At 40.7% G+C, this 14968-nt stretch overlaps 1 pseudogene; it reads left to right on the top strand.

Annotated features, from left to right (window-relative positions):
• Positions 1–1283: 1283 nt before the first annotated feature.
• On the top strand, positions 1284–13408 carry LOC140003208 (ubiquitin carboxyl-terminal hydrolase 42-like; annotated as a pseudogene).
• The last annotated feature ends 1560 nt before the right edge of the window (positions 13409–14968 follow it).

The following is a 14968-nucleotide window of genomic DNA, read 5'->3' as shown; positions in this document are numbered from 1 at the left end:
AAGTTTGACAGTGAGCTCGGGGGCTTGTGCTGGCCCGGTGGCTCTCTAAGCCCCCGTGTCTGAGCAGCGGGAGCATCCGAGCAGCACAGGACGGAGCTCAGCAAGAGGCTGGGGTCAGGGCACTGCTGCAAATAGCAATGCTTTGCTGGCTGCAGAAGTTAACCAGGTACACAGCACTGTTTTACTACATGGTGGAGACCTACGGAGAGTGTTTCTGCCCTCCTTTTTAGCTGAAACATCCCCAGATTCTAAGGGGAAAAGGAATAGAAGGGACTTGCGGAGCAATGTTCTAGTGAAACCCAGCCTTCCTAAAGAAGCCTGCCTGAATAATTCCTGTGAATAACAGACTGTTCAGCTATTTCCTAACATAGAAACGGTGCTGACTGCTTCTTCAGAGTAACATAAGTTAGTGATGCTACTGAAATAGTTGTGGTTCAGACGTAGATCTGATTTCTCCTAAGCACGCTGAATTCACAGCTGTTGATCCTCCAGAGGAGGCTTTGCAATTGAACACCTGGAGAATAGGTAAGTTTCCCGCTGTTGTTCTCCTTTCCTCTTATTTTTTTTTTTTTTTTTTTTTTTTTTTTTTTTTTTCTTAGTAGCATAGGCTTAAGACTCTAAAGAAACGGGCTGCTTTTTTTCATTTCCAACACTGGCTGTTCCTTTTGAGCCCCGCCTTCTATTTTTGCAGTCACAAGATATGTGAATGTAAATTCCTGGGAGAGAGGTAGAAAACTCTGTTTCAACTGGTGTCTTTTTCGGCTATGTGGGGAGACCAAATAGGGTGGTTTTGAATCTTCTGGCTCTTATTCAGAGCAGCAGCATGTGGAGGGAGACAGATGCGTGTGCTTTTTTAGTGCAATGGCTTCAGAAGCAAGAGGGGAAAAAACACTTTCTCTGGGAGCTGGAGAAGGTGTCCTAATCGCAGGAGAGGTTTCTAAATGGCATATCTTTGCGAGTGTTCCTGTAGTCTGGAGGTTTTTGTTTGTTTGTTTGCCTTTGGAAGGTTTTACTGTTAATCTTCACGTCCTTCAGCAGAAGTGAGAAATGTGATTTTATTTTGTGCAGTGTCGCGGACCCTCCGAAATCTACTGGGAAGGATGAATACCTCGCACAGTACCAATGTGATGACAGTGGAGACAAGGAGAAACCAAGAAGATCAAAAGAACGTGACCTTATTTCAAAAGAAAACGTTTTGTACGGCAAAGAGTCTTCTGAGCCTGGTGAGAAATTGCGGCAAACTTCCTCTCTCAAGTGTGACACTGAATGTAGCTCTAAAAAGCTTTCCTCCTCAGCTATTGCAGAGAGATGCCAAGGTAGAAAGGACAAGACTAAAAACACTGAGAAAGAGCATTACCAAAGCACGAGGGAACATGCTCCTAGTGAAGAGAAGGAGAGTCAAAAAGCAGGTCCTTCCAGCGGCCAGGTTCAAAAGGCGTCACGCTGGAGCTCCGAGTTCGGCAGCATTCCGAGACCGTTTTGGCGGTTGTGGAGACGGCCCTGGCTGAGGTGGCTGCTGCTGTTGCTGCTGTCCCCTCTGTCCTCGCTGTTGCCGCTGTTGCCGCTGTTCCCGGACCTTGGAGACCTCCGGCGGCTCCCTGTGACAGGCCCTGTGGCCCCGGGGAGCTGCCCGCCGCCTCGTCGGCCAGCCCGGCAGCAATCCTGCCAGCACAGAATAGCTCACTGCGTTTCAGGGTAAAGTGACGATTAATTTCTATTTCCTGGCCTGGGTGCTGCTTCCTTCTTTAAGGAAGCTTCAAGGTTAAAGGTTAAGCTCAGTTATGTCAGGGCCCAAGTCCGTTTTGTGAAGGGGCTCTTGTACGAAAGCTTAAGCTGGGATTGACTCTCTGCTAAGCGGAGGCCAAACGTGTACCTACTGAGAAGCAGGTCCTAAGTGATAACATTTTCTAAAGAGACTGCTAAACACATCTGAACAGTGCTGCTGCAGAACTCTGAATGGGGGGATAGCAACTGTCTTAACTGATCTGGAATCTTGAGTTTACTTTTCAGTGGACAAGAGGTGTGTCTCTCAAGGCAAACAAAGAGAGGAGTAACACCCGATACTCATGTCAACATAAATTTATGCTCAGAGCGTAGGTGTAGGAACAGCATCGGTATGTATATGGAACATCGGGAGAGGAAGCTCTGTCGGTATTTACAGTTTTTCTACTACCTTGTCAGAGAGACGTTATCTCCACATTAGAAATGGATGTATTTTGAAACAGTGGTGGTGGATCGGATTTCTTCTTTCTAGTGTTAATATTTGCTCTTGAATCGTACTTAATACCTGGTAACGCCTCAATCAGTTGTCAAAAATAAACTTAAAAATGTGTAAGGCTTATCTCGTTGGTCAGTATAAAGATCAAGGCTTTTTTCCTTTTTCCTTTTTCCTTTACCTTTTCCTTTCTTCCCCAGTGTTGTTTTTCTTTTCTCCTTCTCACTACAGTCTTAATTTTGTTTCTTGTCCCTTAAGTGTGTTTTCAGTGTGTTGCTGAAACATTTTCTCTTTCAATCCGAAAAAAGGAGCTGTCACTGGTGAAGATCGGAGCTTATCTGAAAATCCCTGAGCCCAGGAGCTGTCACCTTAGTCTTCCAGTCGGACAAGGACGACTTCATTTCTCGTGTAAATGCATTTTTCAGGTTTGCGTATTGTTTTTTCAGGAACGGAAAGTGTGTATAGAATGGATTTAAAATCAATCTTAAATGTAAAATGTCAAGGGAAAAAAGTTCTAGTTACAACCTCTGCACATAATTTGCCAGCTGTGGGACTAGGAGTTTTCTTATTTACTGTGTTTTGTTTAACGTGTCTGAAGTTTAATGGATAGCAATCAAGGCGTGCTAGAAATCTGAAAGCACTTTATGCTTTGTTCTCTCAGTCATTTTGGTATAACAAACTAGCTTATGTTTTAAACGCTCCATTAGGTTAGTGGTTTCCCTATAGGTAACAAGTCCCTGTGTGCTACAGTAAGACAGTAACAAAACATGAAGTATAGAAGTTCATCCTGTCATGGATGCTTCTGCCTACGGACACACAATTATGCTTATTTAAAGCGGTATCACCTTGAAACCTAATCAGCATTTTAAAAAGGACTTTGTAGCAGTTATTGGCTTTTGTCCTGGAGGGCTGAGGTTTGTTTTGTTTTGTTTTACATTCAGCATTTCCGTTTCTAGCTTGCATTGCCCTGTTGTTTTGCATGAGGAAAACGTGCAACTTTACAAAGCAGAACGGAAAGAGCTGCTTTTTAGTCTAACGTTTCAGTTTTTTGTAGGAGTTTTAAATGTGGTAGGAGTAAAACACCAGAAGTACTGCTGCCAAAGTTATATTCAAACTCGTATTTCGTGGAGAAGCAGAAGAAGCCCAGGGAGAAATAAATTTGCAAACGTGCTCTTCATGCTCTCCTTTCCCAAGATTTCTCTGAGATATAGCCCATCCTCTGTGGGTTTTGAGGTATATGGTTCCCAGGAGTGAGAAGGAGGGCCAAACATCTCTCTTCTTGGATCTCAACATGCCAGGGCTTTAGTGTACTGCCACTTACGGCTCCGCTTTTTCACCTGGAAAAAGCGACCACATGATGTAGACTGAGGAGCCCTCACAAATTAACTTGCTATCACAAAGTGACGCCCAGAAAAGGTGTATTTAAAAGCTAGGCTCATTATAGAATAACAACAAACCCCTCATGATTGGTGCAGTAGACAGTGAGGTAGAGGGCGATCCCTGGAAAGACAGAAGAAAAGGAGCAGTGAGTTCTGGGTACCTTTGTGCACACGAAACAGAAAAACGCAGGCAGTGAAGTAATAGTGTTCCATTACTAACGCCAGCAATAGATAATTGCAACAATTACCTATTAGATCATAGGTAATAATTAACAGATAATTGTGCAACTCTGGAAATCAATAAATAACTGATTCCCCTCAGAGAATGTCTTCTACATTTTTATATTAAAAAGACTCCAGAGTTGTAATGGATTAAAATCCTACGGAAGTGAAAGAAATGGCATCAGCCACTAGTTCTGCAGAAGCTAAAAGTAATACCAATAGAGTTTAGATGGAAATTTTCACTTTGTGTGTTTAGTTTGGGGATTCTTTTTAAATCATTCATACCAGCGATTTAGTTCTTAAGGCTGTTTCTTTGAGATTAAGTGACAGGACTTCTGCTATTCTTTTCTTCTTGGAATGCTTCTTGATATTCTTACGTCAACCAGAACTTCTGTCTCTGTCGCAGATGTCAACAATGACCGTAGTTAAGAAGCCCAAATCTTCAAAGTCTAAAAAGCCCTCTTCAAGGCGGTCTGGCAAATCCAAGAAACCAAGTACTAAAATACTGATGTCACGCACCGCAAACTGGGGCCAGATACCGCCTGCAGAAGATTCAAGCCAAGTCTCTGTGGCCCAAGGACGTGGAGGTGCTATTTACTGTAGATCATCTGAAAAATCTAAGGCTTTTGCCCCAAGAGATCTAAGTAAGTGTGAGCTTTATCCTGACTCCATTTTCTTCAAAGCAAAAGTAGAAAATGCAGTTCTTACTTGTTGCACTGATAGAGAAGGGGACTAGTGTGAACAAAGACTTCAAAAGCGAATCCCCTGAGGCAACTGAAGTGACTGATGTTACAGAAATTAATTTTGATATATTTACAGTCAACAGAGAAATATGGGGAGCTTTTTGTAATGCACAGATTCATCCATGTCTTTTCCGTTTTGCAAAGAAAAGTGTTTGATTGTTGCTATTCACAGCTTCCATTTTTCACACGTTTTTTGAATGATAACATTGCTCAGGAAAAGATCTGGTATCTGTAGGGGTACCGTCATTCCTAGTTACTAGTTTTTACCTTTTTTCCGTATAATTTCAAGTCTAAGCTTGTGGTTTAAGTTATAATAAGGAAAAAAACAGTAGTTGAGTTAATCAGGTTAAAGATTATAGATGGAGAGGAACTTGGCATTAGGTACTGCAAACAGAATGGCAGTTAGCCTTGCCTTAGAAAAATTAAAATGGTTGACGAAAGCTGGTTTTTTGTTTTTTTTTTTTCCCCAAAACATTGTGTTGACCAGCCAATTTGAATTTGGCGGTATTAAAGCTGTCTGCAATAATTTTCTTCTGGCTTGGATTGTAGCTAGCTCCTCTAGGTGCTCCTGCAGAATAGTATTTTTTTAAATACCTTCCTTAGAAACAAACAAACAAAATCTCTTTTTAAATTTAACTTTCTTGCAGTCGTTAATGATGGAATTGCTCCACCACAGAGCATTCTTTTTCCACCTGAGAAGATTTGTATGGATTGGCGAGAAACACAAAGTGTTGGAGTTGGCCTGTACAATCTTGGCAACACATGTTTTCTTAATGCTACTCTACAGTGTTTGACCTACACACCCCCACTTGCCAATTACATGCTTTCTCTCGAGCACGGCCAGTCATGTGAGTACTTTCTAAGAGTATTTCAAATCTGTTGGACAGCTCTGAAGGTGAAAGAACAGCAGTGATTCTGAGACAAGCTTATTTGCCTGATTTTACCTGTAGAAGCTGGCTTTGAGCACTGTATTAGCAGTGGGCTCCGAATAGCATACGGAGTGCAATTAATGCACTGTTTGTTTAATGAATGAATTTATTTATTTATGTATTTATTAAAGGATCATTTATTGCTTCGTGGGAATAATGAAGTGCATTGGACAGTAATGCATTTAGTAGTAATTTTAGAGAGTAATACATTTTTCAGCCTGTGGAGTTCACATTCCTGTCAGCCTTTACAAATGTGACTTTGCAGTAGTCTTTTAGATTTCTCATCACAAAATGCATTTGAATACAGGCTTAGTGGATATTTTTATTCTGTAAAGTTGTGTGAAATGAAATGTTACAAGACTGTTGGGACATTGGCATCTTGGGAGAATAGAATGTAGCAAGGAGAGTGGATATCGTATCTATAGTTTAAATTTTACTTAGATGTTTGTTTGTAGTTATGGATATTTTGCTGGACTGGGATGCTTTCTTCTTTCACTCTTCAGGTCGTGAACAAGATTTTTGCATGATGTGCACAATGGAGACTCACATTAACCAGGCCCTGCGTTGCACTGTTGATGCCATCGAGCCTACGCATGTTATCAGTAATCTCAGTCGTAAGTGGCTTCAGATGTGTTTCTTTTCGATAGCTTGTAATCTTCAAATACTTATTTGATGTGTATAAGTGGTTTTAACACTAGAAAGAAGAGAGATTTTAGAAATAGAAGAATGATTTCATTTTTAAATGAGGTGAATACTATCATCTTCTTCTTTAGGAATAGGACAACATTTCCGTTTTGGCAGTCAAGAAGACGCACACGAGTTCTTGCGCTATACTGTTGATGCTATGCAGGAAGCGTGCTTGAATGGAAGCACCGAGTAAGCATAAACAAGTTCACTTTCATACATTCTCTAGCACCTTCTAGTCCTTTATTTACTATCAAAAATGATCTCTAGCACCTTTTAGTGCCTTATTTACTATCAGCAACGAAAGTCTACATCATCCTTAGTTTTCATAAAACTCTTTGAAGAGTTAACTCTGCGCCTTAAATCTTCTGAGGTCTGATTATAATTTATTTCCAGATTGGACAGATCTTCTCAAGCTACCACCATCATTCATCAAATATTTGGAGGATTTCTAAGATCGAGAGGTACTTTAAAAAATATTCCTGTCCTTAGAACTGATCTGTGTCTTTTGTCGGTAGTAAAGCAGTCTGTAGTTTGTCTAAAGTAGTATCTGGCAACAACTTGAATTTGGACAGTTAGTCTCCTTCACATAAGGTTAAGCATTTATATTTTGCTTCCAGTGAAGTGCTTGAATTGCAAAGCAGTTTCGGATACGTATGAGGCATTTCTTGATATCACTTTGGATATAAAGGTAAGATGTTTTCTAAATATAATTCATGATGTTTAAGTACATGCCTAACTTTCTAAATTAAACTTGTTTACCTTAAAAAACCAAACCACATATAATGTTAAAACGTAAGAGCTTGGTGGTGCTAAGGAAGTGGATTGGACTTTGTCCTTCTGTGGAACCCATGTAAATAGTCTCCACATTTGCATTGGGTTTAAGGGGAAAGAATTCTCTTTCTGCAAAAATTATAATGCTGTCATACTTCTCTGTTGTTCTACCCCAATGTACATCTAATTGTTAGACTGATGAATTTGTCCCCAGTATTGATGACAAAGCACACTATAGGTGCTGTCTAGGCTACTGGAAAAGTATTTGTTCCGAAGTCAAATGACTTCCAGGTGAGGTCAATGCTGAGCATGCTCTTTCTGCCTCCTTCTTCACAGTGCTCATAGTAGATCGCTGGAGTATGTTAGTAAGATTCTCTTACAAACTACTAGTACGTCTCTGGAATTTTGAATTTACGGTGACTTTACGCTCTTCTTTCTCGCTCCTCTAGGCGGTTTCATCTGTTACCAGAGCTCTGGAACTCTTTGTGAAACCTGAAGAGCTGGGTGGAGAGAATTGCTATAAATGTAGCGAGTAAGATTTTGACGAATTAGGTCTTAATCCTAGATGTCAGTTTTATATGTTGCATGACTCTGTTGGACTACCTCTAAACTTTGGATCTACTTACGAGTTTTGTGGAAGTTTATAAAACACTTGGATTTTTGTTTCTTTGGAGGGGGGAAGTCTTGTTCAGAGGCATTCCCTATGGGTTTGCAATTCTCTGGCTCGTATTTTGCCATCAGAATTCAAAAAGAGATACTTTTGTTCTTTCTATTTATTAGCTCTCGACAGTACTTTTCTTGATGTAAACTGCCCAGTTTCCGTTGTTCTCTGGGCTAGTGGCTAATTTTCACTGCTTACACTGTAGGTCCTACCTTGGAGCGGGCAATGTATCAAACTGAACTATTGTGTTTCAAAGGATGGCAGACAGTTTCAGTGTCTTTCCAGACAAGCTCAGTACATGAAGACTTCCTACTGTTAAATGTCTCCCTCCTGTAGAATGACCATGTGCTTCTGTTGTATTTTTGATGTTGATAGACGACCTATGTTGGAGATTATTTGCAATTTCTAGTCCTGGGGACCAAGGCTCTCTCGTTCCACTTTCATTATTTGTATTTCCCTTGAAAGCTGAAAGAATGTATCCAGGATTGGAGTTCAAATAGCCACTTTTGTAGACCAAGAAATGGTACCTTGCCATCCAACCTGGTAATACCCTTTCGTGAGAGATTCCTGTTCCTGCTATGCCCGGGGTTTTGGGAGAATTTACCTTCTTCACTGTATTAACAAACCTGACACGCAGTGCATGGGTTTATGAAAAGAAAAAAGACCAACCTATTATGCAAGTAAATGTCATTCAAATAGCATAGGCATGCGTGAGACATTAAAACGAGTTTGTTTTGGGGGCGAAAAAAGAAGATGCCTTCAAACACTTATCTCTGCTTGTTTTTAAGGTGTAATAAGATGGTTCCTGCATCCAAGAGATTTACCATACACCGTTCTTCCAAGGTTCTCACAATATCACTGAAAAGATTTGCAGATTTCACAGGTGGAAAGATCAACAAGGTATATTTACCACTGTAATGCAACTATATCATTGTGTAATGGGACATCCCCCAAAGCTGAAAGTTGTTTATATTTTCAGACAGTAATTGTAGACTAACGACTATGGCTTATTCTTTCTCTTAATATCAATAAAGTTCCCGCTTGACAAGAAGCATATGCTTTCCTCTGAGAAGGCTGATTCATCAGGAAACAGTTCTCTGCAACTTCTAGTCTTCAACATTGTTTATGGGAAGACTTATTTGTAGTGAATCAAGAAATATCTTCTAGAAATATATTCTAGAAATAAATTCTAGTCTGTGTTTTTTGGAAGTGTTTTTCTCTGGCTAGTCCACGAAGTACTCTGGGATAATTTTCTATCTTCTTGGTCTCTCTTTAGGAGGTGAAATATCCGGAGTATTTGGACCTGAGAGCCTACATGTCACAGTCAATGGGAGAACCACTGCTCTATGCCTTATACGCGGTGCTGGTACATCACGGTGTCAGCTGTCACTCAGGACACTATATATGCTATGTAAAGGTAGAAGTCAACAGCATTTCTAACAGGGTAAAGGTTGTGCTGGCAAACCAGTGAAAGCGTGACTAGCAGCTACTGTTTCTAGGGAAAAAGATTTCATTATATTTTTATTTGACACGTGTGTATTTTGTTCCTATCCGTGATTTCATTTGGAACACGTGCAATTCACCTAAAGAAATGGTTGTCTTTATTTGCAGGCTGGTAATGGACTTTGGTATCAGATGAATGATGCTAAAGTAGTCCGTACTGACATTAAGAGAGTTCTTGGTCAGCAAGCTTACATACTTTTTTATATCAGGTAATAACAAATCTTAATATGTGTTCAGAAGAGATTTACTTTCCTGTTATTGATATTTTTCTGTTTTGCAAGTGTTTTTCTTGCTATCCCAGGGAAAGATTATTATTTGTCTAATTCAGTTCTGTCTAACCTGAAATTCTCTGTGTCATTTATTATCTTTTGTTGCTTGGCCTGAAACTGCAGCACTTGTGTAAATTGCTATCTATGTGTTACCTGTAGCTGGCTAATTTAGAGAAGGAGAAAAATGAAGGTCATCTGTCGTGTAAGAATGAATGATTGTTCTGAAAGTGATAGTCTTAGTAGGAAGACTGTTCTCTCCTTTTCAGTTTGTAGTCTTGGCGAAGCCTTCTGTAGAGAAGGCTTCCATATCGTATGAACTGTTCCTCTAAAATTATAGGATGGGATTTAATCCAAGAGTAGGCTGAAAGAAAAACTAAACTCCGATCACTGCTCTTTTCTGAAGGCGCTATGATTTGACACTTGGAGAACGTGCGTTTTACTTGCCAGCACCATCTTATCCCTGTTCATTCCCTCCTGGTCAGCAGGGGGCTAATAGTAAGCAGGCTGGATTTATGGGACCACGACTTCTTCCTCATATGATTAAGGTAATTCAGGGAAGTGGGAGGGCAGGTAACGGCACCAAACTGCTAGTGGGTTTGGGGTTTGGTGTGGGGTTTTTTGTTTGGTTTTCAGCATCTTAGTTTTGTTTTCCTTCCCATGCTGCAGCTTTCTTCACAGCCTTCATGCTACAGCCAGAGTCATTCAAACAGTGGTTACTGCTAAATTGTGCAGCCATGCGACTCCATTACTTAATACCTCCAAGACAGCTTTCTAAAGCACAGAGAGCTACGCTCTTTGACAATTTAAGCAGAGTGTACTAATCCTCGAATCATTTAAAAGAGGACTTGTTTTTCCTATCGTCGTCACTTTAGCTAAGACAGGGAAAACTAAGTGTCTTATTCCTGAGCACCAGAACAATTACTTCAGGCTTTTCAGGGTATGTTTAAAGGGGAAAATAAATATATTTGGGAATAGCAGCAGGTAATGTTAAGTTGTTTGGCTGGTTTTCAAAGATGATGTTAATTTGATTCCAATCGGCTGTAAACCAAAAGCAGGAATTGAATACGCTTATTGGACTTGCATTTATCTTTAAAGGGCAGTGTGTTTTTCTTTGTAGGTGTTAAGACCATTTGTAGAAATACTCAGTAGGAGAGTTTTGTGTTTCAAAATGTTAAATGCAGTGTTTGCGTTAATCCATCTTGCCATTTCTTCTTTTTAAATACAGAATTCAAGCCGTTTAAATGGAAATGGATCCATAAAAGAGGACGCAAAGACCACTGGTGTCACCCTAAAAAGGCCATCTTCAGCACCACCGATGGCCTGTGTTCAAAACCAGACAATTACCAGGCCTTCAATTACTGATCCGTCAAGAAAACAGAAGATCACCACCAGTATTCACAATAAATTGCCTGCTCGTCGGACTGTGTCACAGCCTGACTGTCTTAGCAGTGCTGCGGAGGACGAAGATCTCTACCAGGCTGTTCCTTCATCCACAATTACAAATTCGGTAATGCAAATGAAGCAAATGCAAACAAGCAAAAAAGTTTCTGATGAGATTTTTGTGGAGCCAACAGTGAATGAAAATCCTAAACTCAGCTCTGATAACACAGTCCCTTACGGTGCAGAATCTTCAGGAAAATCTGAGGAGGAGTCAAAGGGCTTATTTAAAAGGAATTGCAATGCAATGTCCTCTAATGGAATTTTGGTTGGAAAGGTAGTCCGTACATTGCAGCATTCCGGTTCTTCCTGTCAGAATGCTGACGAAGGAAGATCCCAGCATGAGCTGCCAAAAACCGATTCACTAAATGGTGCTATTAGGTTAGTTAATGAATCGAAAGAAAACGGACTGAAACTTGATGATTCCACTTGCCGAGTTGAACCTGTTAAACCTTCTGAGATGTTCTTTTCTAAAACAAATGGATTGCTTGAAACATAGATTTGCTCCATCGAGAATTTCTCACCTATGATGTATTCGGGAGTGTTTATTGTGTTCCTAATTCAGGTGAAATACTGAGAAAACACAGCACAAATGTGATTGTAAGACTTTGTGGTATTATCCCATTAGAATTTGCAGACCTGAGCTTACATTACAACTTGTCAACTTAAGCTCAGCTGAGATAAAAATTCCTAAGTTTCATAAAGTAGATTTTGGGAGGTGAGTTGGGGTTATCTTTGAAGTGTAGATAATGCATACAACTCAAAACGGTCTTGCTTACCATTTAATGGAGAAATTCTGACAAGACTAGTCCTCAGTACTACTACAAATAGTATTTTTTTGTCTGCTGACTTGTGCGTTTTGATTGCAGATGCCTGGAGCTATGCCTTCAGTCAATCGAGAAATCATCACGGAGTCCCTCACAGCCAGCCAGCTGAACAGCTTGTCAGAGGAAACGAGGTAAAATGAGCACAGTCTGATTAAGACAAGACCTTATGGAAGTTCGTTACGGTTTTATCTGTCTACTAATAGTATTTAATGGAAGGATTTAAATTAGTACAATTCCATGCTGTATGTCCAGCGTTACGAACAGAACTAATGATCAGCACTGAGCATATCACTCTGATGCAGGTTGGTGCCTCAAGGAGAACTTGTGTTCCTTCATAGAATGTTTTTCCATTTTTCTCCACTGTCTGGAGAAACACTGGCTGTTCCCCGCTCGCCCCTATGCCTTTTTTCTCAGAGCAGCAGGTGGAAGGAGACGGATGCATTTGCTTTTTTAGTGCAATGGCTTCAGAAGCAAGAGGGGAGAAAGCACTTTCTCAGGGAGCTGAAGAAGGTGTCCTAATCACAGGAGAGGTTTCTAAATGGCATATCTCTGCGAGTGTTCCTGTAGTCTGGAGGTTTTTGTTTGTTTGTTTGCCTTTGGAAGGTTTTACTGTTAATCTTCACGTCCTTCAGCAGAAGTGAGAAATGTGATTTTATTTTGTGCAGTGTCGCGGACCCTCCGAAATCTACTGGGAAGGATGAATACCTCGCACAGTACCAATGTGATGACGGTGGAGACAAGGAGAAACCAAGAAGATCAAAAGAACGTGACCTCATTTCAAAAGAAAACGTTTTGTACGGCAAAGAGTCTTCTGAGCCTGGTGAGAAATTGCGGCAAACTTCCTCTCTCGAGTGTGACACTGAATGTAGCTCTAAAAAGCTTTCCTCCTCAGCTATTGCAGAGAGATGCCAAGGTAGAAAGGACAAGACTAAAAACACTGAGAAAGAGCATTACCAAAGCACGAGGGAACATGCTCCTAGTGAAGAGAAGGAGAGTCAAAAAGCAGGTCCTTCCAGCAAGAGGAGGTGTTCTCAGAGCGTGGAAGTTGTTCATCAAAAGCGTCACAAGCAGGAGCACTGGGAGGGAAGCAGGTGCAGATCTTTCCCTGGTGAAAGAAACAGCCCTGAGAATGGCAGAAGAGCAGTCAAATATTCAAAGTACAGATCTGGCAGCGGAGGAAGATCAGAACAAGGTAGCAATAGATATTACCGATCCAAAGGGGAAAGAAGTTGGAGCAGAGAAAGATACTATCGAGATGAAGCACGGAGGTGGGAAAGATGTAGCTATTACAATGATTACTATTCACCTCATGCGACAGGAGACAGTAGAGAGAGAAAGTTCTCTCACGGTGATGCAGCCTTTGACAAATGGACTGCAACTTACTACGGCAGGTCACATAAGCATTATCATTACAGAAGTGGATGGCCTCACGGTTCCCTCTTGAGAGATGAAGATGGACGTCGCTTTAGCACACCCCGAGCAGACTTGCATCGTTGCTCGGTATCTCAGCAACATTCTGGAAGACATTCTCGTGAAAGACATGCGCTTCCACCTGTGTCAGCTCATTTGGAGAACTGTCGCCAGAAAAATGAAACAGAAGGAAACAGAAAATCTACCCGTGCAGAAGGTAGTGAAAGTGAAATAGAAAGGAAAGACAGAAAGATAGAAAAGGAGCTTTTAGGTGGTGAAAAAAATGCAAAAATATCACAAGTTCTAGAAGAAAAAGAAGTCTAAGGATAAACATGGAGAGAAGGATTCCAAGTAAGCAAGGATTCCAGCATACTCCGCATTTTTTATCCTAATTCTTTTCTGGGTGCTTCTCATGTATTCCTTCTTTTTTTTTTTTTCTCCTTTTTTTTTTCTTCTCTTTTTTTCTTCTTCTTTTTTTTTTTTTTTTTTTTTTTTCTGGTAGTTTCTAAGTTACTTAGATAGCATCAGCTGGCTGGGGATCATGTTGTTAGGTTGATCAGTGAAGATAGGAAAGCTATTGCTGAATTGTTTCAGAGCACTAGCTTTGGACCACATAGTTGGAAACACATCCGTACACCATTCTGGATTAGGTTAAAAGTTTTTTTCTGCTTGCACGTATTCCAGAGCTAGCCATTGTTAATGATCTGTGTACAAACCAGGACCTATGGCCCTCCAATCTGAGGGCTTAAGTTTGCTACATCTAAAGTAAGTTGCGTGTGCACAAAGCACCACAAAATAGCTGACATGCTGCAAATCATCACCTGTGGTAAAATAAATAAAGTTTCATATAGGCAACAAGTGCCACATCTTTTTTTCTCTTTTAAACTTGCATGTTTCTTTCAGACTTCACGATTTGTGTTTCTGTGTGCTCCACTTTGACAATGCCAATCCCAAGCGTAAAACAAGAAGAAAAAGGAGAAGAAAAAGAAGAAAAAAGAGAACCAGCAGGAAAGTGAAAGGCTCCTTGGAACACTTAGATCCTCATTTCCAGAAGATAACGCGGGAGAAGAAGGAAGAATCCCATCCTCCAGATGGCTCTTCATGTGAGCAATGCAGAAGTGAGAGCAGTAAACAACCTTACAAGGAAGGGAAGCCTTCCAGTGCAGGCGAAAGCAAGAAATACAGCTCCGTCTCATCCAACGAGTGTATTAAAGGTAAGCGGCCGCAGTGTGTTTGAGGAATTCCTTTTCTATTAATGTAGAGATTATTTCCAACAGTCTTGAAGTGCTTGGTGACTTAACAGTCTGCTGGATATTAAAAAAAAAAGCTGATGGACTTTTTCTTTCCGTTTTTAAATGACCACTAGGAAAGAATGCCTGAAATAAAGAGGTGAAAGGCAAATAGTTTTCATTTGGTGTGATGATTAAGTGGCAAACAAGAGGAAGAGTTGCAAGATCCCTTCTTAAATTCAGTCCAGCCAAGTAGGAAAAGTAAACGTGGACATCTGTATCTTGGCAAAGAAGATAGTAGGGAGCAAGGAGGTTTAGCAGTCAAGATGGAAGGTGATGCCATGAGGCTTACAGGCTAGTAATGTTCTAGTGAAACCCAGCCTTCCTAAAGAAACCTGCCTGACTACTTCACGTGAATAACAGACTCTGTTCAGCTATTTCCTAACATAGAAAGGGTGCTGACTGCTTCTTCAGAGTAACATAAGTTAGTGATACTGCTGAAATAGTTGTGGTTCAGACGTAGATCTGATTTCTCCTAAGCACGCTGAATTCACAGCTGTTGATCCTCCAGCGGAGGCTTTGCAATTGAACACCTGGAGAATAGGTAAATTTCCCGCTGTTGTTCTCCTCTCCTCTTGTTTTGTTTTGTTTTGTTTTCCTAGTAGAATAGGCTTAAGACTCTGAAG

Source organism: Anas platyrhynchos, chromosome 9, assembly GCF_047663525.1.
Source record: "Anas platyrhynchos isolate ZD024472 breed Pekin duck chromosome 9, IASCAAS_PekinDuck_T2T, whole genome shotgun sequence".
NCBI classification, from domain to species: Eukaryota; Metazoa; Chordata; class Aves; order Anseriformes; family Anatidae; genus Anas; species Anas platyrhynchos.
This window is presented reverse-complemented; position numbering and strand designations above follow the sequence as displayed.